The sequence below is a fragment of the Polyodon spathula genome, chromosome 3 (assembly GCF_017654505.1).
Source record: "Polyodon spathula isolate WHYD16114869_AA chromosome 3, ASM1765450v1, whole genome shotgun sequence".
In the NCBI taxonomy this organism is placed as follows: Eukaryota; Metazoa; Chordata; class Actinopteri; order Acipenseriformes; family Polyodontidae; genus Polyodon; species Polyodon spathula.
Genome location: NC_054536.1, coordinates 68,936,036 through 68,963,643, shown reverse-complemented (window position 1 = coordinate 68,963,643; position 27,608 = coordinate 68,936,036). Strand labels below are relative to the sequence as shown.

Genomic DNA, 27,608 nt, shown 5'->3' with positions numbered 1-27,608 from the left:
ATGTGGATAAAAAATAAGTTGTCATCTCTCCCTTAAATGCACATGACACAAAATTTGAGGAATATTTTCCAGATGTAAAAGATGAAGCCTAGGATTGGGTTTGCAATTCTTATGACAGTGAAAACATGAGGCATGCCTGTTTACTGGAAGATCAGACAAGACTCTTCAGCTTCAATTTCGTCAAGACCCAAATGCCCTGGTAACATTCTGGCTTCATGCTCTTTCAGAATACCCAACTGAAAGCACCGCAAAAATTGTTGTATCAGTCTTTTTTGTGCTTAAAATACTTTTTTTTTCCCCTACACCCTCAACACCAAGAAATAAAGAAAGATGCACATGTTTAGTTTTGAAATAACCCTTGTTATATAATTTAGAGTGACCAATTATTATTTGTATTTATTTTTCCTCCCATTTGTAATGTCCAATTATGTTTCTCCTCACTGCAACGAGTTCCCACACAACACAGACATTGTGAGGGCATGTGATTGTCCTTCAATCTCACAAGCCTAAAACCAGAATCGCTTTTACGCTGAGCAATCCAGAGCAGAGGTAGGCGGGGCTACCGATTGCGGAGAACAGACATCAGCACTTTGAATGTGCTCGGTGTCTAACCAGTAGGGTTTGCTGTTGCACGATGAGGAGAAGGACTCCATGACAGTTTTCCATCCCCCACTCTGGGAGTGTCAGAGCCAATGTGACGTCCCCTTTATAGTCCCCAGCAAAGTTGGCCTCTTTGCACAGCCCAGATGTGAACTGGTGCCATCCAAGCTCTATGACTCATCGTGTGCGCCCAGTGGCAGAACTTTAACTGGATGAGCCACACTGGGACCCTTCCATCAATAATTTTACAGTATGTTTTTAGTTAAACTGCTAGAAACTATTCACTTAGTGTTACATATGGTGCAGTACAGTTGCAATACATTTCCAGCTGTACAAATACATTCACTTTGTTTTGTTAATCAGAACCATAACCATACACATACTTTACAAGTCTACCACTATGTTGCATTGACATGAGGAACAAGTTACAGTATGTATTATAGTCATTCAAAGTACTCCATCAAACAATGGTTTTCTACATTGGGCCATAAACACATTCCTCCTTTATCAGCTCGTTTTTCTTTCGCCATTTTAAGTTTGTCTTTGTTTCGTCTCCAGTCAAGTACTGTTTTTCAGGATTGTGATTGCCGTATATTTCGGCAAATTCAAAAACGCCAAGTTTCAAACCTGTGTAGCATTTAAATTTTTTGTCTGACTGTCATCCCGTCTCAGTCACCTGCATTGTTATTGCATTGCAGTTACAAAAAACGGAAGACTTGATAAGTTTCCTCTTTTTTCTAACCAATAACTGTTTGCTATGGATCCCAGGGGCGGGTTCAGTCTGAATGTTGACAAATCAATGGCTCGGGAAGGTGGGAATAAGAAAATTCATAGAGACTGTCATCTATTGTGTTAACAGTGAAGCAGTATAGCTATGACTTTTTACCAAAGATTGATAACTTTAACCACAATTTTCTTTTCTCCACGTACGAACGCGTCTGGGACGAGAGGAGGTCAGTCAAGAGTCTGAAAGCCTGCATTTAACATTCAAAATGACTAATGTTATTGAAAGTAACCCATTAAAACTTTTAATTAGAACAGTGGTTTTGTGTTTCTACCTAGCAACTTAGCCATAGATTTCTTGAAAAAAATAATCGGGTTGTTGATAGTTAAGTTTGTGTGAGAGAACTGTGGCTGTAGTAATCCCATGTTATATTGTATGAAAAGTTTTTACCCAAAGGGCAATTGTACATGTTGTATTTCTATTATAAAGCAATACAGTAAAAGGTTGTGTCTGCGGCAACTGTAGTATGGAGACAAGTTGTGTTTTGTTAGTGAGAGACTTTTTATACTTGTGCTTGGAGCCTTTCTGTGTTACTTGATAAAATTCAACAGGTTACTGCAGTTACTTTTATAATAACTATTATTTTCTATCAATTTGTGCAAATAAAAAGATTTTTAAACACTTATTCTTACTTTATAGTGCTGCACTTTTTAGTTGGTACTGCATGTGCTTTTTCACACACTACCTCACTGGGCAAGGGTCCCAGAAAATTAGCTGGCTGCTTGTGAGTTGGTAAAGTTTGGGAACCCCCTGATGTAGATCACTGTGAGATCAATTTTAGCAATACTGATACATGATTGAAGTGGCTGTTTAAGGACAGGGAATTAAAAAAAAAAATGTTGAGATCATTAGTTGCATTGGCAGTCCTGCATGTTAGGGAGGCAAAACTGGCAGGGACCTTGTCCTCATGTTGCAGCGGAGGCCAGTAGCTCACTGACATCCGCTCTCGAGTTCATAAAAAAAAATAAATAAAATTATCTCAGGATCTCGACAATATGTCGAGATCACAAGACACATTTTTTCAGGGTTTTGTCATTTCAAACAGTTACATTATGTCGAGATCACAAGATAAAAGATCTCAGGATATTTAAATTTCAAACCACTATGAGATCACAAGGTAAATGTTCTCAGGATAATATATTATTTTAAATGTGCCACCGTATGTGATTGTCTTAGCTATTTTTCCATTTTCCACGACCATGGCCCAATCTTATGCTATGGTGTTCAATTCATGCAGTGGATGTTAAGGTGATTTACTTTTTCATGATACTGACAGCTCTAATTTGGTTTATATGTATGTGGTGGGGAATATTTAAGTTACCAACGTACAGTACTTTGTTGTACTTTCCATGATGCAGAACATTCCTGTATGTGATTAAAGTCCTTTTCTTCAACTTGGATTGCTGCCTTTGCAAATTTGGATTTACGGCTGCTGTTCTAATTTTTTCGGTTGTAAATTGAATTTATTGCCAAAAGTCATGAGTACAGGGCTTTGCATACACCACACTGTAAATACACTGTTTCTGCTACTAAAGAAAAGTAGCAGTATTTTGGTGACGTGCTCGCATGTGTATCAGATAACTGTTGGTCAGAACAGCCAGACCTCCCAGAAAGGAGTACAGTGAGAACCTATGATTATTTTTCCTTGCTAGTCACCAGTTTTAAATGGGCTGTTTTCATGGTTTTGCTGAGAAAATGAAAGGGGAATAAGACTAAAACACTTATGATGAGTGTAAACTATAAGCCACGCCTTCTTGTTAGATTTGGACACAAGCTACATTTATTGATACCATAAACAAAACAACAACAACAACAAAAAAAGTATCAGATGAATTGATTTAATTTTATAATCATCAATTCATTTAATGAGTGTTGCATTTTGTGTTTTCTTTGTATGGTTTTAATATTGGTATCTTAAATGCTGAGCGTTTTAAAAATGTTCTTTTTTTACATGAACCTTATGAGTAGGGGTCTACTTAAATTGAGGTAAATTTACTTATTTTTCACTGGTAGGTTGCGGAATAAAATTAGGATTTCGCGGACCTGTTTAAATATTAAATAAACCTAAGTAGAACACTATAAAGCCTAGAAACAGTGGTACTAGCTTCATTGCTAAAACAGAAAGCTGTCATTTGTTAAAGGCAAGCATGCAGCATCCCCATCCCCATTGAACACAGCCTTTGCTGTGGTTTATCAGCTGGTGATCTCACCCTGGTACTATTACTTAGTGCGTCACAGCTGTGGCATCTGCAGCCTCTGAACTTTAAGGAAACATGAATACCTTTTTGCTTGTTAGGACTATTTCTCTTTGTCAGTTTTATTGATATAAACTAATTTAAAATACCAACTGTCTGCCTGCACAGGGGGTTTTAAAACAAACAAACAAATAAATAAATAAATAAATAGATAAATAAATAGAATTTGAAATTGAAACCTAATTGGTACATTCAATGGTATGGTGCTCATTAAATTAGAATAAGGGAACAATAGGACACATCGTTTTTGGGAATCCAGTAACCATTCACATAGACACAGCTGCAGATGTGCATATAGTATGGTGAAACACGATGTGGAATGTTAAGGGACAAATTATGCTTAAAGCACAGCTATTTGGTCATGCACTCATTTTGTCATTGATGGTCTTGTCATCTTGCAGTGATAGCAATGGGAAGCTTCATGGAGACTTTGTCTCAGAAAATTAGGTTACTGGTAGACAACTAGATTAACACCCCTGCTGTTTTTGCATTGTTGTTCAATTTATATAGACCAGTAGGGTGTTGGTTGATGCAGTACTGTACAGGTAAGTTGGCCAAAAGCAGCAGAAAGAAGATAAAATATGTGCTACAGTGTTGCCAGGGTTATAGGAATATTCCTATTATTTCCATATTAAGCCTTTTTCACACTGGCTCTGGCTACCCATAGTGTGAAACCATGTGAAACAGTGCATGGTGGCTATTCTTAAGCTGACGAAGTAACAGTCACACCTGCGTGAAGGTTTCACTTCCGCAAGGAACATTTATGTTTATTCTGTTTAGCCATATTTTTGCTGATTGAGGCACACCATGAGCCAGACTGCAGCAGGGATGAAAAAACATTTGCTCTAATCAACATTTGGGCTGACGGTTCAATCCAGAGAAGCTTGGATGGAAGCACCCGAAACAACTGTTTCCGTGGCATTGATACGCGCATTGTGTACTTGCGTCTGTCACCCAGGGCAACCCTGCTTTATCAAAGCAGTGTGAAATTGCGTAGCCAACCCACATGACACCTGCTCCAGACCTGGGTAAGGCCTGACAGTGTGGGCTTTAGAAGTTTTTGGAGAGGTTAGCGGCATAGTAACAGAAGTTAATGTGAAACAAAAATAAGCTATATTTGTTGCTTGACTTGTGTACTGTATTGTGACTGATCGATTTCAGGTATAATTTCCAGGTTTAATATCTCACAAGACTATTGTAGGCCTGATTTTCAAAGGGGGCAAAGTGAAAAATTGGTTGCAAAACACTTTTGCATCACAAGGTAGGTGGCAAACTGTATTTTTCAAAGTCGTATAACACAGTTGCACAATGGCATGTAGGGTTTGCACTTTTTTGAAAATACACTTCCATTACAACATGTTAAGTAATTGAAATCCATAATTGGTTTTTATTTTGAAATTTTCAAAGGGCGCAAAACACTAATATGATCGCTTAGTACAACAAAATAGAGGTGCAAAATAAGACATGACCCCTCTTGTGTCTTATTTAACCTGCCACTACTGACAGGGCTACTGAGCTGTAATCTACAATGGAGGATACTGAACTGTTTCTATATGTCCGACTGCAGCTTGAGAGGGAAGGGAAGAGGAGAAAATGTCCCTACACAAAACCCAGAATAGTTTGTCCCCATCAGAGATCTCTAGATCTAACTTCAATACAAGTTCTGCAAAGATACAGATTGGAAATAGGCACTATAACAGAGCTGTGTGATGTGCTGCAGTCTGAGTTACAATCACAAACAACCCACAGTCATGCTATGCCTGTACCTGTAAAGGTTATAGCAGCCCTTCATTTTATGCAACGGGTGTGTGACAAATATAATGATTCTTAGTGGTAAATCTTCCTCCCAACCTGTGAAGGCGCTAAGTAAAGGGAACAGAGTACCCTGGTCTGGATGGCCTGACAAATCATTCCCAGGGTTAAAAGGAAGGCGGTTATCTAGAAAGGGGGCGGAGCTTCGGTGCACTAACTCATCAACCCGGAAGGGAAATTATATGGCAGCCGCGGATTGGAGGAGCGGCTGCAATCGTTTACCAAGGGGTCATGAGTGACGGTACAAGTAGGGGACGGAGCGATGTGATCTGTTCCTTCATTTATGGTTAAGGAACGACCCAGAAGGACCAGTGTTTATATATTTTGTATCGTGAGTGTTTTGTTTGTGTATCTGTAATTTGTTACTTGTTATTTATTAGTAGATGGTTAAAACATTCCGGAGCTATCGTCTGAGGCCAGCCCTAACCCGGACATCACTGCACCTGTATCACGATGTAAATTGTATTTGCACCACAAAGCACTACAGCACGCACCCAGGACTGGTGTATATTGTGTGTGTAATTGACTGTGTTTATTATTTGGGACTGGAAACCCTTTATTTAGAACAGTTCAATACACATGGCTGTGTATTTCCTGGGATTATTATTTATGGTCACCAGACCAGGATTATAAATAAACCTCCTTGCACTTTGGATTCTTGTTGTCTGCCTTTCATTGATCACTGCATCACTCCTGCACCTGCACACTGTTAACCACTCTGCCACAGGGTGTCATCCAGACAACAGCTGCGGACAGATCAGGCATCTGTCATTCTATGTCAAAGATACTGACTGATGTCACAGATTTACTTTTCTGTAGGGCAAGGGAGTATATAAGATTTCCAATTGGGGATATGGAACAAAATAGAGCCAAACACTCATTTGATCAGTTGTCTAGATTCCTAAACGTACTAGGAGTAATAGATTGTACACATGTTGCAATATCCCCAGATTCAAGGAATGAAATTGCTTTCCAAAAGAAAAAATCATCATTCTTTAACTGTGCAAGTTTTATGTGATGCTCAATGTATTATCACTGATGTAGTTGCCAAGTGCCCTGGCTCATGTCACGACTCATTTATCCTGGAGAACAGAATTCAAACAGGGGCTTCTAAGTGAATACTGGCTAAGTTTAGAATATATTCAATACATAATTAACATATGACCATTCTAAAACATATATAACAAAAGCATACTAATGTTTAACATTTCTATTATAATTTTTCACAAACATACAGAACCATTCAGATATTGCATATAAAGAATATGAATAATTGATTTTGCATCAGAATACATTTTTATATTAAAATGAATTAAGGAATATTATTATTATTATTATTATTATTATTATTATTATTATTATTATTATTATTATTATTATTAAGCTTCCAGGCCCATAGAGATGGGAAGCCTATTGTTATTGCTGGGATTATTCTTCTTGTTTTTCTTTCCACCCAAGTTGTTAGAAAACTCACCAGATTCAGTAGGTTGGTAGATATTGTAGATGTTGTGTGGTATGGCGGCCATGCTGCATGACGTCAAAATCGCATGGTACCGATGTCACAATCACAAACTATAAGTATCTTCTCTCAAACCGCTAGTCTAATTGAAACAAACCCAATGGCACATATGATCGTGTGGTTGTCTTTAAAGGGTGTTCAAGGGAAGTTGTTACAATAAAAAACATGGTGGCCACGTTGAATGACATCATCAACATACAAAACTGGGTAATAACTCCTTATAGAGTGCAGATAGGGTCATGGTTACTATGTAACACATATAGTAACCTATGTCTGCTCTGTCAAAATAATTCATTGCATGTGACCTTTGACCTCTCCTAAAGGTCAAATGTAAAACTGGCTTATAAATCATAATAGAGTGTAGGGATGAAACAATAGGAAATTTCCACGATACGAATAATCGAGAGCCCACTCTTTCACGATACACTGATTATCACGACAGTAGCAGTTGTTTTTCAATTACTTTTTTATGAATTAAAAGAAAAAATAACAAGTTATGTCTTTTTTTCTCTGTGGGATATGGTCTGCAACACAAGGAAGAAACAGACAAAAAAGAGCAAGATTCTAGCAAGAATGAAAAAACTTACAGGCACACAGATGGAAGAAAAATAATCTTAATGAAATTGTCCTTATATTACCATCATTACTAGTTGAAAAAAAAGATCCCTTTATTTAGGTCTGTCAAAATAGGACTTCAAGCTTTTTTCCTCCTTCTGCTTTATTTACACATTTTATTTAAATATACTTAGAAACAGTATATAAATGCAAAATATGAAGCATCTGTATTTCTTTCAATACATTTAAAGTACTTGCTTTACACACATACTGCTAACTATTTTCAATTTATTTTCAAATAGTCTGCAAAATAAATACACTATTTTGTACTATACAACCTGTAAGTATGGAATAGAGCAGTATGGGCATGATGTTATTTATGCATATTCCTTTTTTATTCCTTTTTTGTTGTTATTTCATTTATAATTTAAGAAAACACATTTCAATACCATTATCAACTTTACTCAAGGTAGCCTGTTTTTCTGGTGGCATAATAGCTTAAAACGTGCACATTTTAATGAACATATTGAAATGATATACTGACAATTGAGGGTGGAACAGAGGACAGTATAGGGAGGAAAAAAAGTATGTTATTAAAGTGACCTTGCTTGTTGTCTGCTGATGTCTTTTAACTCCACCAGGTGCTAAGTACAGAAGGGCATGTTCCTGATTTAGTTGTTGTGCTTTTGCCACATTCTATGGATTGGATGTACATCCCCCCCTATATATTTTTTTGTAGTGAAAGTACACACTATAGGGCTGTCAGTTAAGCCTCAATATAGCAATCAATTAATTGGGCACACAAAATAATCGTTCTAGTAAATACAGATGATTCTACCATAAATTTTCAGTGCATTCCTCTCCCCGTGACGTTATTATTTTAATATCATTGCAGTTCAGTAAAAGCTTGTGAACAACAATTGAATGCGAGGGGTAATTACGCCTTGGTATAGTCAAGAGAAAAAGAAAAAACAGCATTCGCAACAAGCCTAGCAAGTTTAACATATTACAGGAGTGGGGTTTTTTTGTTTGTTTTTTAATTCAGCGGCAGCTACAGCATCATGTATTGCATCTTGCTAATACTGTACCATCTAGTCTTCACTATCCAGGAAATCCCGTCCAAAATAATAATAATAATAATAATAATAATAATAATAATAATAATAATAATAATAATAATAATATTGATTTACTTACCACAACATGCATACTCGCTAACTTATCCATACTCCAAAATGGATCATTTATTTATTTATGTTTTAATGTTATTGAATATTGTTAAATATTCATTATATAACAGTTCATTTTGAAACTCCAAAGCAGCACAAACTATACACAGTAAGTTTTTTTTTTTCAGTGAACACAATTTCACAATTTATTTAGAGGCTGTTGGCCAGGAATATAAGCCTGTCATCCTGGTTTGGATACAAGGTGGCGCGATTTTTAAATTTTTTTATTTTTATTTATTTTTTGCATAGTGAATACACTAAGGGGCGTACTAACAAATCATTTTCAAATCTGATTCTCTGGTAGGAAGGGACCAGTAAATCAGATGCTAGTTAACACGAGCAGGAAAAAGAAGAGCACGCCCACGGCTTGTCCTTGGTAGAAATACTGTAAATAGCAAGGCAGCAGGTTTGGCGCAGTTTCGTTGATAAACTTAAATAAAGTTGTTAACTATGCGCATTACAAAAATATAATTATTGAATTGATTATCCAGTATTTATATCCATGTATATAATGAGGAATGGAATCGATCGAAATATATATATATATATATATATATATATATATATATATATATATATATATATATATATATATATATATTTAATCGTTGCAGCCCTAGTATACACCGATGATTTTACCCTTATTTGGAGAGAGAAGCACCTGTTCTGCTTCCAGCCATGTTTAGTGAGTATGTGACTATCGTTTTCTGCGATTATCGAATAATTAAAAAATGTTAACGATACGATTATCATCAATATTCGTAATCACGATATGCACATATGGTCATGGTTACTATGTAAAAATGCCAGTCTGTACTATTTGTTAAAGTGTTACTGGTACTGTAAAGTTGCTGGCAACTCTAGTTGTTATTATTATTATTATTATTATTATTATTATTATTATTATTATTAGTCATTTAACAGACGCTTTTATCCAAAGTGACTTACAGGGACTAGCCGGTGAACTGTGCATCGCAGTTGCTGTTCTTGGTTTTAGGTCCCAGAATCTTTTTTGGACTGCTTTAATTTACCTTTCAATTTAGCAGTGCCTGTGGGAGTTTTACCAAAACTAACAGTTTGATGTGATGAAATCTCATTGAGCAAAAGCTCAACTTGGGTGGCTAAGAATTTCTTTGCTGTTCTTTTTTTCACATTTTGCAACGGCATGTGCGCTTCCTCACTGTTTTCCAGTTAAATGGAAGTCTGGACTATTGAAATGTGACTAATTGGCTTGTTAAGGAACCTGAAAATCAATTGACATTTCACTGAATCAGTTATAAGCAGAAGTCACAAAAGGCTTTGCGCGTAGGAGAAATTAACCTGCCCATTGAAAATAGAGACACATAATTAGGTTGCAAAAACAAAAAAACCTCACAATACAAATGCATTGTGAACTCTATTTTTTCTCAAAAAATGTGACCTGAAAATCAGGCCCTAAATGTCAAAAGGAAATTCTCTTAGCCCTGCCTCTGGAAATAATGTATACAGTCTGGTTTATATATGACACGGTCATATTTAACCAAAAGAGGAATTGATGGATCTCAGCCACGTTCTATAAAAGAAAGCCTCTATGTCATAAATACAATCCATAATATTTAGCACTGATATTTACATGTACTGGATCCGGGAACAACCCAAAGCCCCAGTGCTTTATTTGTCAGGTTTTTTTTTCAGATTAAGCTCTTAAGCATGCAAAATTGAGATCCAATTTATCTACAAAGCATTCAGAATGTTAAAAAAACACAAAACAAACAAACAAAAAAAAAAAAAACACTGGACTTTTTTAAACAAAGGAAACGGGATCTTTGCTATCAGCAACTTTGATCAAAATGACAACATTACTTGATGAACTGGTAGCAAAGATTCAACCCCAGGGATCTCATTAAGATAGGTAGGTTATATAAATATTTTACTTTATACATGTACTTTTATATATGCACATACAAATGAGTTTAAAAATGTTGTGGCAAGTGGTCCATTGGAAAAATCTGAACACCAAGAGGGTCTCTACATTGAAAAAAGTTGGAGGCCACTGGCCTGAATCATTGAGGCCAGTGACCTTCTGGCCAGAAGATGGCTAATGACACTGTCAGATAATTCCTTGACTCAGAAAACTGTTTTAACGGTTTTCTCTTTTCATTATTTTCAGAGTGTTTTATATTTTAAACACATTATGTTCAACACAATGTAATCTCTGTTTAGAGGTATGAGACAGTAAGGAGAACCACTAGAATCATGGGTTATAAGAAAACTGACAAGGGGGCCCTTACTGAAAATACTGTGATGGGATGCAGTGCCTTCCAGGAAATGCATATTAAATGTGGTGCATGCATATATATATATATATATATATATATATATATATATATATATATATATATATATATATATATGCCTTGAAAGGGATTAGAATGTTTTTGGTGTTCACAAACAGTGGGCTGTCCACCTGAAAGACTGAAGTGTGCGGGGATCAATGGCCCCTTATGCAGTCTGTTGTCAACATCCGTTCATTTATTGATTCATTCTGATTTGTTGTCTTTTGTAGTTACTTGTGTAAGATTTTTAAAATGGCAAATACCTCTTTCCAAAGCTCTTGCCAATTGGTTTGGGCAGTTTGTCATTGGCTCAGGCCTTTCTGACTGAGTTACAGTGAAAACAACAGTTTTTTGTTTTTTTTTCTTACAGCACATTTAGACGTATCTTTGGGGACTGAGAATTCAACAGGAATAAAACGGTATGTGTTTAAAGTTTTCAAGTGATTTTTATTCTTAAGATTAACAACATACATGGTGTGACTGCACTGGAGGGGATTTTAATGAATAGACTACATGGGTGGGCTACAGTATAAGTGCTCTATAATTGTAAAGCATAAAACAAATCTACATGTTTACTCTTTCTGACACATTGTGACAACACTGTTTAAGAATTAGGGAGGGGGAAATTTGCATACCTCAAAACTCAAATGGATCTGCATACTTTTTGTATACCAACTATATCTCCTTTAGTTACTGAGGGTCAATTGCAGCGTACCATATTTAGTCCACTTGAGGTGTCCAACAGGGGGATTAAGTGAGTTTGATCAACTTGCTTGGACTAACGATAGTTTATAATTGTACCATGTTAAATTTCCTATCTATTTTATACTATATAATACTTATTTTTCTAAATCTTGGTAGGTCAGCTTCTGGCATCGCATGTAGTTCGCATATATGATTTTGAAAATTTCAAAAAAGTAATACAAAAATGATTGGAATAATTCAATATGGTCTTTACAAATATTTTCACATGACCAGAATTAGTAAACAGCTGACAGTTTGTTCTATGTTGGTAAACCACAACCAATATGGAAGATGCCTCTTAATTATCAGAAGCAATAATCTTTTGTAGTCAAATGCAGGGTTTGTGTACTGCACTTTATTATTGCTCTGTTACATTAATGATTAGTACATTTTTATAATGCTTTATTAATCACTGTGTCTGTTGCTGTACTTGAATTTGTAGGCTTTTTTTAAACATTTGCTGCCATCTTTCCAGGACCCCTTGATATGAGATGGACATGTCAGTGGGTTATTATCCTGAATAAATAAATATAATTATAAAATGATATAAGAAGAGCTGCGTTTTGATCAATGATCATGCAGACAGAGTGAGTCATTCATTTTACAGTAATTATGTGTTTCCTGATTTATAAATAGACCCGCCGTATTACTTCATTATATCATTAAATATGCTTAGGCCCAGAGTATGGGCAGATATAGTTATATATGTGTGTCAGGATGCTAAACAGGCTAATTCTATTTGAGCAAGCATTCAGTGATTCATTCATTTCATTAAGATGCCCAACACCCTACTAAATCATGTCAATGATTAATGCATGAACTCCAGTTACGCTGCAGTATACTGTAATTCATTTAGTAAGACCAGTAAAACCATCAGTGGTAATGGGACCCAATTTCAAAGTGAGTTAGAGAGGGGAACACATACCTAATACCATAAAGCTTACGCCATCTTAAAACAACGCCTGAAACACAACTAACAGATTTAAGTATTAAGTGGCATCCAATACAAGGGCAATTCATACACATTGGAAAAATAACTTGAAAACTACCAATGTTTTTGAAGGGTTTATTTAAGTAAAAATTAGAGTTTTCACTTGTACAGAAACTACTATGGTAGGGATTTGAAAAAAAAAAACAAAAAAACCTGATATTTATTTTATACTGTTTCTGCCTGAAATACACACAATATACTCTGCTTTATAGTTAATTCGGTGGAGGGGGGGGGGGGGGGGGGGGGGGGGGGGGGGGTAAAGCCTTTACAACCTAATATTCTGAAATATTACAATTTTATATACAATCTTATGATTTAACAGCATTGCAAATCGTTATGCTTTTATTGGATTTAGCTGAGAAATTAGCAGCATGTGAGTGGAACAGGAAAGCGAAAGTAGTTTTTGTATTTATTTAACTTCAAAGCATTAGTAATGTCCTTTCGGTTAGGTATTGTATTAATTTATATCAATGTATATGATTAATTAACATATGCTTGATTAAGTTTGGCCTGTCAAAACAACAAAAATAAATACATTTAGTAAACTCCAGATTTTTTGTCTCCAGTTTTTAGAATGGCCTGGGAATTAAGATCCAGTATGGAGTTGAGAAGGGTTGCTGTATTTTTTAAATGAGAAATATTGTCTTTATTATATTTATTATTTCTTTCCTACTTTCACCTGATGAAGAGACCTTTGAGGTCTTGAAAGCTTTTGAATAATTATTATTTAATTAGTCCAATAAATGGTGTGACATCTCCTTCTCTTTGTCTTTATTATAGAAATACATGAAAATAAATGTAGAAGTACAACATATATGTCTATATTTTCTTTATCTTTCATATGATATACTTAGTATTTTCAGTAACATTTAGCAGTGTGGCCACCAGTAAGTGTTCGAGGCCACACTCTGAGGCCACCAAATAAATGTGTTTCAGAACCATGGCTCTATATTATAGGACTTTGACCAGGACACCTCATTGGTAAAGAAGCCAGTTCAACAAAGTCAAACACAATGCGCATGCTATTCCTTTACTATCGATTACACATGCACAAGCCAGGGTCTAAATTCCTCTGGAGGTGTAGAAACTGTCCTGGGAAACACCAAATCATCACATTAAAATACTTGGGATAATTTATAATTAGTGTAAGTAAATACACCTGTATGGCATTGAGGGAAAGGTCTATGTCATGAAGACATTTGAAGGTCAATAGTTACAATAACTTTGGTGCTATGTATATTTGATTTGGTACCTGAAATTACTCCCAGATTTTTACACATTGTTAACTTATTAAGAAAGCCACATGATACTTTTTACAACTTTTTACCTGGATACCCCAGTGACATCTTGTGCTATCTTCTTAGCTATGGAAGATAAATGAAGGTATCTTCATTTACCTTCCATAACTCCACTCTAAATAAAAAGATGTAATTGTTGTTTATTTATGTTTTTTTTTTTTTTTTGGGGGGGGGGGGGGGGGGGGGGGGGGTCAATAAAGTTGTGTTAAATATATTAAAGTGTTATATAACAGAATTCAGGGTTAATTGGCCTCTTGCATTGTTTTGTGAGAGTAGGAATGTTAGTAGTTAGCTAACCAGAGACAAACAGAAAGTGCCAGCATGAAAGTAAGAACTGAGGGTGTCAGATCTTAATTTCTAAACTATATATACAGTGGCTTGCAAAAGTATTCAGACCCCTGACCAATTCTCTCATATTACTGAATTACAATTGCTACATTGAAATTTCGTTCTGTTTAATATTTTATTTTTAAACACTGAAACTCGGAATCATTTATTGTAAGGTGACATTGGTTTTTTGTTGGGACATATTTTTAAGAGAAATAAAAAACTGAAATATCTTGCTTGCATAAGTATTCTACTCCTGTGTTGTGGAAGCGCCCAGTTTGCACCGATGAAAGAAATTGTCCTAACGAGGACCCAATTACCTTACCATTGGCCTCCACCTGTGAACCATTAAAGTTGCTGTCACATTTTCTGGATAAAAACTCCACTGTTGAAGGGTCATTGGTAAGGCTGTGCATCTGAAGGAAAATGAAGACCAAAGAGCATTCTGCAGAAGTTAGAGATAAAGTAATACAAATGCATAGATTAGGGAAAGGGTACAAAATAATATCCAAGTGTTTGGATATCCCAGTGAGCACAGTTGGATCAATAATCAGGAAGTGGAAGCTGCATCACACCACCCAGGCACTGCCAAGAAAAGGCTGTCCCTCAAAACTCAGCGCTCAAACAAGGAGAGAAGCCACAAAGAGGCCAACAATCACTTTGAAGGAGCTATAGAGTTCAATGGCTGGGAGTGGAGTAATGGTGCACCAGTCAACCATATCAAGAGCTCTGCATAACACTGGCCTGTATGGGAGGGTGGCAAGAAAGGAGCCGCTGCTCAAAAAGTACTATCTGAAAGCACATCTGGAGTTTGCCAGAAAGCACGAGAGTGACCCAGCTGCGATGTGGGAAAAGGTTTTGTGGTCAGATGAGACCAAAGCGCTATGTGTGGCGCAAACCAAAACACTGCCCATGCCTCAAGACACACCATCCCTACAGTGAAGTATAGTGGTGGCAGCATCATGCTGTGTTGATGCTTCTCATCAACAGGGACTGGACATCTTGTTACAATTGAAGTAAGAATGGATGGAGCAAAATACAGGAAAATACTGCATGAGAATCTGCTTCAGTCCGCTAAAAAACTGAAGCTTGGGAGGAAATTCACCTTTCAGCAGGACAATGATCCCAAGCCAAGGCCAAAGCAACATTGGAGTGGCTCAAGAACAAAAAGGTGACTGTCCTACAGTGGCCCAGTCAAAGTCCTGATCTCAATCCCATTGAGAATCTGTGGCACTATTTGAAAATTGCGGTCCACAAGCGTCGTCCAACCAACCTGAACAACCTGGAGCAAATCTGCCAAGAAGAATGGGCCAAAATCATGCCGACACTATGTGCAAAGCTGGTGCATACTTACCCCAAATATTGATGTGTGGGGGTTGAATACTTATGCAAGCAAGATATTTCAGTTTTTTTTTTTCTTAAAAATATTTCCCAACATAAAACCAATGTCACCTTACAATAATTGATTTTGAGTGTAAGTGTTATAAAATAAAATATCGAACAGAATGAAATTTCAATGTACCGTTTGTAATTCAGTAATATGAGAAAATTGGTCAGGGGTCTGAATACGTTTGCAATCCACTGTGTGTGTGTGTATATATATATATATATATATATATATATATATATATATATATATATATATATATATATATATATATATATATATATAAAAATAGATAACAGATATTTAAAAACAATTGCTACAATATATATGAAAAACACATATACATTTATAATATCAGTTATTATCCTATTATCAATATATGAATTAAATTGCTGGTGTTTTTTTTTTATTCTATTTTTTATCATTTATTTGAGGACGTTTGTCCTTGATACATTTGTCTCATTATTATTTTACACAGCTCATAAACATCATACCCTTCAGCCATACAGCCAGTACAGTCACTTTAGTTTATATCATATGCTTATATACATTTCAAGTACCGTAAAATGGGATTAGACTTTTGCACTACGAGGTAACTTTGGCAGTTCAAGTGGATTTTAATAAGTGATTTATATTTCTATAACCATTTGGGTAGAGAGAATAAAGAGAATGCAGTGCTTTAAAAAAAAACACCAGAGCTTTGCTCTCTGCAAGCGATTTTTTTAATGTTTACTGCTTTAAAACAACTCAAGGTGGCTTGAATGCAGAGTGTGTTAGTAATTCTGTACCTTATTTTTATTGCAGTCACTGAAGAGTGGCTGGATTGGATTCCTGCCGTGACATAGCTCTCAGCACGCAGGGAACCAGAGCGGGCTAGGATACACAATTCAATCTGGCTGGACAGACCACCCTGAGGCAGACAGATTGCTGGCAATTGGGTCTATGTTGGTGGCAAAGCTGAATCTGTGCTCAGTTTGTGTGTCTAAGATTTGTAGGAGATTAGATCTATTTCAAGGTGTCTGTTTCATGGTCTCACTCCTTCCAAAAGGCAATCATTAAAAAAATGGGTTTCTGGAAATATCGGCAGAAGTAAGACCCCATGCCTGCCTAAAGTAAAGCACTTAGTCAGTACCTTTGTAGGAGTGCTCTGAATTACACTTTCAAAACATTCGTTCAAGCGTATATTTTTGCAGGGATTTTTAACATTTTTTTAAAAGTTCTGAAGTGGTAAAATTGCTCCCAAATTTGCAACAAAAAATACCTAAAAATAAAAAATAAACAATTTGTAAGTTATTGGGTTCTATAAAAACAGTATACAAATTCATGACCATAAATAATGTTAGGACTCGAAATTAGAACTATAATACTGAAAGGTAAACAAAAGTAACGTATTTACAGTAATTGGTATTTAGTATTAAACTTTAAGTACATTCACAAATGACCTTTCTTAGATTCGTTTTAAGGAAATGAGAGCTTTAATTACAGTTCTTGTATGGCCCACTAACACTGAATAGCCATTTCTTCTGATTTTTAAATCTTTCTCCAGCTTCTAATCTGATGTGTGACCCCAGGGGCAAGTCACTTCACTTCTGTCTTTCTGTCTCAGTCCCAAGGTTGTCTTACGCACTTTGGGCACCAATGGAAAGAGACATGACTTGTCAGTTTGGCTCCAAAAATAAATAGTACCTTTGGTTTTATTTTACTTGAATAGATACCATAATATGAATAAAAAATATACTGTATTGTCTTGTAAAATGTAGATTATATTGTTAAAAATATCAATAATCACACTTTAAATATATAATTTGTTTATTGCAATTTTTTGCAGCATTTTTGTCATTTAAATTAATTTACATCAAACCTAAAATTAATACATACAGATTTTCAATGTTTGTTTTTTTTTTTGCAGAGCAAATCAAGATTTAGCTGCATGTATTGTCTTCATGTTTATCAACAAAAAAACTATTTCCTGTCTATGGCAAAAAACTAAAGTCCCAAGTTTTCCAACTGATATTAAATCAATTCCAAATGTGATGGTAACCTTCAATAAAGTGATAAACAGCCAAATCCATTTCAGGTAGAAGTGAAAAGTTGACCTAAACAAGTATTTGAAATAATCTATTTATTGTGTCGACTCCTCCAATCGTTTATTCCTCTATATCACAGGTAGCCCTGTCGCTGGTTTCTGGAGTGTGTGTGTGTGTGTGTCTGGGAGAAATCCGCTGCGACGCGCTGCAGGAGATACGTTGCTAAGTGACGACCCGATCGGGAGGTCCGGATTGGCTGGGGGTATATACCCTGGGATGCTGAAAGCAGGGCGATTGAATGCCATTGATACACAGACTGGCGTTGTGTGTTTGTTGGCATCAAGGAGGGGAGCGTCCGCTCTGCGGGAACTACTACCACAGAACCCTTTAACTGCAAGATGGGGCCTGTGAAGGCGATTGCCCAGCCAGTTACCGTTATTGGTACCCTAGTGTCAGCACTGTGGCAAATCAACACCAATGCTCTGTGCCTGTGTCAGTATTTTCCAGTGAACACCCACACAGTAACACATCCCCTGTACACCCTACTTAAATAATTATATGTTTACTGTTTTAAGATAATAATTAGATGCATTTTTGTGTAGATTAAATGTGCAATGCACTTGAAGTATAAAAAGACTGGTTAAGTAAGGTGTATATTACTAGAGACTTCAACCTAGCCGCGCATCTCTTGTTGGGCAGGGGGTTCATTATCCAGCTCCTTTGTGGGTCACACAGCTCCACAGACAAGTCTGACAAGTCAATCCCAAAGGACTTTCACTCATAAGTTGCTGTGGAGAAGCTCCTGGCAGCTGATGTTCTGGAATTGTAATTAAGGATGAGGCATGAACTTCTTCCCAGCTCTGCATGCCAAGAAATGATTAGGTTTTCCAGTGCTGCTGATCTATTTTTCATAAGCATTTGAGAGCAAGTGCATAACAAACAAAACAACTGGCCCTGGGGTCATGGGTAGGTCCTGGTTTTGAAACCAAGGATCACCTTAAGAAAAGCTGAGCTAACCAGATTATGAATGCAATTCTCTTTTCAGCCGTCCGCAGGGGCTCCCAGAGGCATTTCCAGTTCAAGCAGATCCAATTCTAGGGAAGTGTTTCCTCTAATTTGATGGTTTGAGGTTGATGCTACATACAGTAAACCTCATGTATTGGAGAACTAGGGAACATGGCAAGTGTACACGCAAAATAACTAGTTAACTCATGCACCACAAGGTGAGAATGTGTGTGAAATTAGCAAATTTACATTTGGATTACTCTTGACCTATTTTTTTCTGCCAGTGGCGGGTTACACAGGCAAAGTTTCAAGCACTTCCCAACAGAAATTGGCACATGTCATTACAAAGAATCTTGGTACATGACAACATTCACATTCAATGAAACTTGGGCATTCATTCCAATATGTTGTTCCACTGTTCATCACTAATTGATACTGTCATCCATAACTATAAACTACTCACTAGTTCTAATAAGTGACAAACATTTTTGACTAGTTAGTCTTTTTCAGTGTCTGACGGTAGATTGTTCGTGCTACTTGCAGAAATATGTTGTTCTGATATCTAAGGATGAATACACCAATATTAAGTACTTACATATCAAGACAGTTGTATCAGCAAATATATTTTCATGCATTTAATATTACTCTCAATAACCAATTAGCAATTTATTTAAACGGTTAGATGATAATATTGGATAACAGCAGGCAAGGACAGACATCGGAAACATGAAAGTAAAGTAGCTAACTGTTCAAATATTAAGAGGCAGTAGAATTAATAAAAACTGTCATATGCTGTGATTAACTTAATAAAATGTAGTGCACCACAAGGCTTAAGGTCACTAGACTAAAACCAGTGGTTGCTACTTAATGACTGGTAGATTTTTCCACTGAAAGGTTTTGTAAGAAGCCTAGTGCAGAATACATCACCATAGACAACATACCAGACGGTACCTTGGGTCTAGACGATGTATCATTATCACTCATAGTGAAGTGTAAATATTTGATAAAACATCTAAAAGTATTTCAACAAGTAAAACAATCAAATGTTGTAAGAAAGGGATGTGCTAAATGACTAGAAATGAGACTTGAAACCAGGGTACATCTGTAACATGCCGAGGTACCAAATGACAGCTTTGTATAACCCAGTGTTCATTTCGATTTCGTTCAGTCGACAAAGCCACACTCTTATCTGAATTAGGCATTCACAGTTTGCATCAGCAGGGGAGAAAGCCTTATCCAGTGACTTCGACATGGACTCCCAGATATTACCTTGCAAATCTGTATCTTTATAATTGCGATGATCTCTGTCATAAAACTCTGGGTATTTTTCCACAGTAGTATTCTTTTTTCTTAGGTCATTTTGGATACTGCTCCATCTTGCTGGAGCATGTGCATGGAAGCGGTTCTCTGCTTAATACTAGATACCAAATGCTGCCGCATTTTGCACATAATGTACGTGAAAATAGTAAAATATTATTTTTAATTTAAACTAAATGATTGTAGCAGATTTTCGTTTTTACTTTAGCCTACGTAGTACGCAATTAGCAGAAAACAACACACTCTTTACAGAAATAGTCATGTACAAATTTACATGGAAGAAGTTAATTATTGCAGTTTTTTTAGATTTTCTTTTTTTGTAGTCTTATCCTTCCATTTTTGACATCAAGACTTTTTTTTTTTTTTTAATTATTATTATTTGGAGGTTCGGCAGGTTTCATTTTTGATTGTTTAAAATCATATAATTATAATAGACTTTACGATAATGAGGCTCGACAAAACACTTGTCAAATGAAAGCCTTCATTGTTGGAAAGTAAATGTGCTATTTATAGAATGTCTTTATTTGACACATTTGTATATGTCTATGTCAAGATCAGCCAATAGCTTTGGGCTTTACAAAGACCTGGGGAGGACAGAAGTCAATAGAGCATGAGAAGAGGCGGGACTAAGCAAACAGGGTGCAAGAAAAAAGGGGTGATCTGAAAAGTGTCACTGCACCACACATATAGTTTAGTTTAGTTTAGTGAAACTAAACATTTCTAGCACTAAAGGCTGCTTGAGTAGGATAGCTGGCACAAAAATAGTACATTTACTCATGTTTGCAATTTCATTTCTGTATGTGTGTGGGCCACCCTCTGGCATCGGGGCCCCGGGCACTTGCTGACCTTATTAAAAGATACTTATCAAAAGTATAGTCTCTATTCAGTATCGTTGTCACATCGTCTGGTGTGTAGCAGCCTTTATTTGGCAGCTTGGGTTGTGTGTGCATCTTAATCTAGACTGTTTCTTGTTGCCAAAAACATTTTTAACAGAGGATCAAGAGCAGCTGTGTTGATCCTCTGTTTTTTATACACATATATATATATATATATATATATATATATATATATATATATATATATATATATATATATATATACATCCGATGAAGCTTTGGCAAGATACTAAAACTCCTCAATATTTTAGGATTGTCAAATTAACAAAATGCAGTATTATAAAAATGCATCCTTATTTACAAATGTTCACAAGCTACATTTCAGGCACATTTTTGTTTGAATAACACTTGAAGCAGCAAATAACAATCAGGATATTAAAGCCTGAACACACATTCCCGATTATTATTGGTTTCTCAATTTGAGTAGCTTTATAAACAGTCAATGACAGTAGGGCTTCACCCAGTGCTGTCTATGTATTTTTTAACCACAAAAATATATTGTAGAAATGATTGCAGCAATGGGATAGTAATATTTTCTTAGGCGACTAATGCATAACATTTTAAACAAGGCTTTAATAATTGTGTTCTAATACATAGTAAAAAAAATAAACAAACATGCCTTTAAAAGTGACACATACTTATTTATCTGCAATATGGACTTAGTGCACTGGCACAACTGCTGTGTCCGTGACATGCTACCCTTGCCAGTCTGCCAACAGTGACGGTGTGTTTTTGGGAGGCTTGATTGTACTTTTAATTTAAAACCACCATCTAGCTTAGAAGGTTTTTTTTATTATTATTATTAGTAAAATGTTGATATTTTTGTATACATGTTTTATTTTTTTAATCATGAAGGCTCAAAGTCAGTTGAGGGCATAACTAAAATTCAAGATGGCCGCCTGGTGGAAAAAGTAGCTAAATTTAGTGCAACTACATTTTTGTATGATTAATAAGTAAATGGGAACATTTTGATTTCAGATCTGTTCAAGTTAGGTAAAAACTAAAATGTTCCCTAGAATTTTGTTGGTCTTGTTGATGGAAACATAGCTTTCTATCATATTTTCCAGTCTTTTACATCGTTTTTAATGTAATTTATCATATTTTTCCACCATTAAGAAGATAGCATGCCAATATTTATCATATGCAATAAATTGGGTCTTTTTCTTTACTTGTACAACTTTGTAGTGGACTTTTTGTGATTTTTTTTTTCTTTTTAGATATTTTTTTTTTTTATTTCTTATGGTTTAATAGGATAGTAAAACAAAATATGCTGTCAATATTGGGACTACTTTACACCTAGCACATATAAACACAATATCAATGTTTTTGAGGTTTTTGGCACTTTATCCTTTGGTGACACAACTGGCACGGGCCCTTCGTGCACACCTGAAACACTTCACCTGTAAAATACAAAAAGTTATATAAAAAAAGTTTTGCAGAGTGCTTTTTTCACTGTATCTAAGTGCCATGTCAGTTTGTCCGTGTGATGTGAATATGTTTGTAATAAGACATAGTAAGTAAATACAGTATACACTTGGTCTAACACCTTAAATCAATGTCAAAACAAAATGAAGTACAATCAAATCCAAGGCTACATATACCCCCATAATCATCTTTACATATTAAGAAATGAAATGCATTTTCAAATATATATCTTATCCAAATGTAATGAAACTTGCTAAAGACATTCTTTATCACATGTGAATGATAATATCAGAATATGAGGTTAATAAACCTGCAGGCAGTATTAGGTGTACAGTGTGTGAAGGCATTGATCCGTCAGTATGACATACTGTCATTTCTACATATGCCTATAGGTCACAATGAAATATTTTCATATAACTGATAGCTCTAATTTTGTATTGTTAATATGTTTCACACTCAACATTTAAGTAAGAAACAGATTCTTAAAAATAATTATTATTAGAAAAAGAGGTTCTTTAGAGGTGGGGTGCAATTATTTTTCATTTTTTTTCAGAATTCACTTAAAAGTGAAAGCTAACTCGAAGCTGCGGCTAATTTATGCATGGTGTCACGCCAGGGCAAGCGCGCCCCCATTCATGAGGAGGACCAGGGATTGGGATGCTAAGCCCAACAGAAGCTGCATCTGCAGCACCCACTTTACTGAAGTAGGCTTTATTAATTTAATGATGTTCAAGATGGGTGCTTGTCACAAAGACGGCTGTAGCAGGTGACGTCAGACCAGAACCAGGAACCAACAGAGAGGTGGAGTTTGGTGAAGCTGAGCAATTGCTTTCGCTCAGTATTTAATAATGAACTAACAGAAAATAAAAGGTTGTAAAGTCAAACAAAAAAAAAACTTTCGCCAAAATAAAGAGACAAACAAAACGGACTACACAGACAAACACGGTGAACTGATATTTTAACTATTAGTACGATTATTACCGCCGTCTCCAATCCCGTTTTCCACTCACCGAACACACAACCCCGAGTGGGTGAAAACATGCTGCTTTTATGCAGCTGTACCGAGACTCGATTGCTAATCAATCATTCAACTGGAGTCTCAGTACAACTGCGCGTGAATTAATAAATGCCCCTGTGTGAAAAAGTAATCACCCTGTGGCAGGCTGGCGAGTGGATAGAGGCCCAGAGACAGACTGCAGTTCAAAAAAATAACTATTTTATTATAAATGAACACAAAAATGAAAGGGCACAAGGGCCAAAACAAAGCAATTTCAACACAAAGAAAGACAAAAAGCAAAACTTACAAAAATAACAATTTCCAGGCTGGGCAATGCCTTCACTGGATTCAAACTTTCCAAGCAACCAAAAAAACCCCAACCTGCTTCCTCAGCTCCCTCTCTCCAAATGAGAAGCAGAGGCCTCCTTTTATATCAGGTGGCTGGGCGCTGATTGATCGTTAATCAACCTAATCAACTAATCAACCCCAGCCACCTGAACATAATAAACCCAGGCAGGTAGGGGACGTTAACCCCATCTCTGCCAATTTAAAGGGCAGAGCTTTGCTCTGCCACACACCCCCTTAGACTCAATAACTGGTTACACCAGCAATAACAGCAATAACTGCAACCAGACGCTTCCTGTAGTTATTGATCAGTCTCTCACAGTGCCGTGGAGGAATCTTGGCCCACTCTTTCATGCAGAACTGCTTCAACTCAGAGTAGAATTCATGGTTCCTTCAATGATGGCAAGTCGTCCAGGTCCTGATGCAGCAAAGCATCCGCAAATCATGACACTACCACCACCATGTTTGACCGTTGGTATGAGGTTCTTACTGTGGAATGCAGTGTTTGGTTTTCATAGACATGATGGGGCCCATGTTGGTCAAAAAGTTCTACTTTTGACTCATCTGTCCATGGAACATTGTTCCAGAACTCTTGATGTGCTTTTTGGCAAACTTGGGATGAGCATTGATGTTCTTCTTAGCGGGCAGTGGTTTCCGCTACTCTGCCATGAATCTTATTTTTGCCCAGTGTCTTATCGATGGTGGAGTCATGAACACTGACCTTAGCTGAGGTAAGAGAGGCTTGTAGATCCATGGATGTTGTTCTAAGGTTCTTTGTGACTTCCTGGATGATTTTACGCCTTGCTTTTAGAGAGATTTTGGGAGGACAGCCACTCCTGGGAAGATTCACTAGTGTCCCAAACTTTCTCCATTTGGACAATATGGCTCTGACGGAGGTCTTCGGGAATTGCTTTTGATCGTGGCATGATGTGCCTGTAGAACCTGTGTGCTGACAACTTCACTCTGATGGTAAGGGCCAAAGTTAGTCATATTTATATTGGGCAGGGCTGGCCCAAATCAGGCCTGATTGTTAACCAAAGTATTCAAACAGCTGACCCTAATTATCCCTTTAATTGGGTTGAGTTAACTAGGGGGGCAATAACTTTTTCACTCTGAAGATTGCATGATTGATTACCTTGCACACCAAACAAGTGAAAGAAGCACCAAACTTTGGTGTCATTTTTTTCTCTCAGACTTCCTCTATATACTACTACAACCCACAAAAAGATCTGACCAAATTCAATATGAAAAATGTGCAAAAATGCAGAAAATCAGACAGGGGGCAAATACTTTTTCACGGCACTGTATGTTCTTATCGCACCTGTGTGTATATTCTCCTGCTTTCCTGTTTCTGACTGTGGGGGCGAATTGTTGTCCACATCAAAACTTCCACATGAAACATCCGAACCGGTAACAATGTCCTGGTGTCACGCATGCACGCTCTTCCGGGTAGAGGTCTGAAAGGTTTTTGAAAACAGTCTAACCACAAATTTGCCTTTTTTTTTTTATCTCATTATAAGTAACGAATGTGAACAAAACTTTCAGGACATGTATAGAAAGTTAAGCTGCACACAACAATGACTTTTTTATGTCATTGTACCCCACCTTTAACCCTTAGCAGGCCAATTTATTTTCACACCTGCTGTTTATTTTACATGTGCTGTTTAAAAGTAATTGTATTCAAAGTAAAACAGGTTTAAAAGGCACTGCATATCAACAGGACACTCAGTACAGTAATGTTGTTGAAGCTGACACCCTGGGATCCTTCAAGAAGCTGCTTGATGAGATTCTGGGATCAATAAGCTACTAACAACCAAACGAGCAAGATGGGCCGAATGGCCTCCTCTCGTTTGTAAACTTTCTTATGTACTGCATCTCCAGCCAAGCCCCAACCCCTCGTTCGCTGTATTTATCACATACCTCTTCATAGTCGTGCATACTGATAAATCATCTCCTGATCACTCGTTTTATCACCAAACTCCTCAATAATGCGATCCAAGTCATTATTTTATTATTCTAACATCTCAACAAGCTTGGCAAATGTCCGTGATATTCTTTGAGCACTGGATGCGGAAGCAGATATCTTGTTTATTTGTGTCCATGTTAAGTCTGTGGTGCAGGGACTGTGTGTATTGCTCAGATCCTGCCTTTTTTTCTCGGATTCTCTCTGCTCCTTTCAGTCTCACTCAGCCACTTTTCTAGGCTTTTTCCAGAGAAAAAACGACTAGAGACCTGTGCTTGATGTCTTTTTGATGAAGGACCGGAAAGGGAAAATTGTAATGTCGGACCTGGTCCGACATAGGACCGCCAAGGATTAAGTAGACTGTAAAAATTGTAGTATGCTAATTTCACAATTTCCATGCAGACCATGAAATCACGATTTACAAAGGGTTTAATTTATAAGTATGAAGGTGGACTCAAATGGCTTGATCTGTGTAAACATGCCAATTTTTTCGAACAGCCCTAATTACATCTGCGCTAATTTAGAACAGGGAAGCACAGGATACAGCCTTTGCAGATTTGCCATTCTGACTGATCATCTGATTGAAATTTCCTTTCAAAAGTAATAATATACTGGGATTGTATCATTTGCAATATCCTCTTTGTCTCAGTTTAGTCGCTTTCAACCAGCATGCAATCTAGAATTATATGTTTCTCATAAACACACAAATCATTGAAGTATATAAAGTAAGAACGTATTTGTGGACACTAAATTAAACTCTGTTTTAAGTCATTTTCTCGGATTAGCAACATGTCGGTGTATTCATAACCTGCAATTTACTGGTCTTTACTTGGTTGTACCTAATCCACACAGATATCCTCTGGCACTTACTCAAGCAGCTAAAATTAGAATAGCGCCATGGAATTAATGGCCAGACTGGTTTTGAATAGTGATTTTATGGAACACCACTGTAATGGTTTTTTAATAAAGGACTGCAAGCTGAAATCATTTGTCACTAGAAGTACATCTGGGGCCTTAAAGCAGAACATAAATACACTTGGTTATGAAATGTTGCACTTTATTTTTAATGTTTGTTTATATTGTTCATTTTATCTTTTTTCCCTAGTATTTATTAACTTACATATTGTTGCCAAAAGGGATTTGCTGGAAATTAGTTTCCTTGAATCACAGCAGATTTCTTACTTTGTCTAAGTAAATAATCTAAATTTACTGTCAAGCACTAGACAGTAAATAAAGAGGGAGCCTGGTGTTCCAGCTTCTGAAACCCCAACTCAGTGACCGAGCTAATTTACACTATGTTTTGTAATATTTAGCTTGTTTTGTTTTATAAAATCTACTATGGGGCCCAAATAATTGCTATTATAGTAAGCAAAGGCTTTTCCCACGCTTATCTGAAAATACAACGCGTAACCATATTTGTACCACCATTTCAATATGCTGTTTAAATGTGCTGTATCACCAGTGTTAACAGTGATCACAGATCTTTTGTGACGTCTATACTGTGAATAATAATAATAATAATAATAAAAAAAAAAAAACAGAGGCCTTGTGGCAGGGCCAGTATCAAAGCCTCTGTCTACATTTTGAAAAATAGTACAAATCTTGAAGGTAACAAATCAAATACATTTTCTTATTAAATGCATAAACAAAGAGTTAATCAAAAAATGATAACTTGGAATATAGAAACAAGTGGTACGTGATTAACGTCTGTCTGCCCAGCTGTAAAACTGTTCTAGAAAGAACCTGCTTTAATAAGATGTGGCATCTTATCGTTTGCATAAATTAGTTTGATCCCCTCCAGTTATTTGCCTTATCTT

At 36.4% G+C, this 27,608-nt stretch overlaps 1 long non-coding RNA gene across 1 annotated transcript in view; it reads left to right on the top strand.

Annotated features, from left to right (window-relative positions):
- LOC121313352 overlaps positions 1–27,608 on the top strand; it is a 123,871-nt gene that overhangs the window by 51,858 nt on the left and 44,405 nt on the right. Inside the window, exon 3 of the long non-coding RNA XR_005949974.1 lies at positions 11,440–11,488. This is a non-coding gene — a long non-coding RNA (uncharacterized LOC121313352). The remainder of the gene's footprint in view (positions 1–11,439; positions 11,489–27,608) is intronic.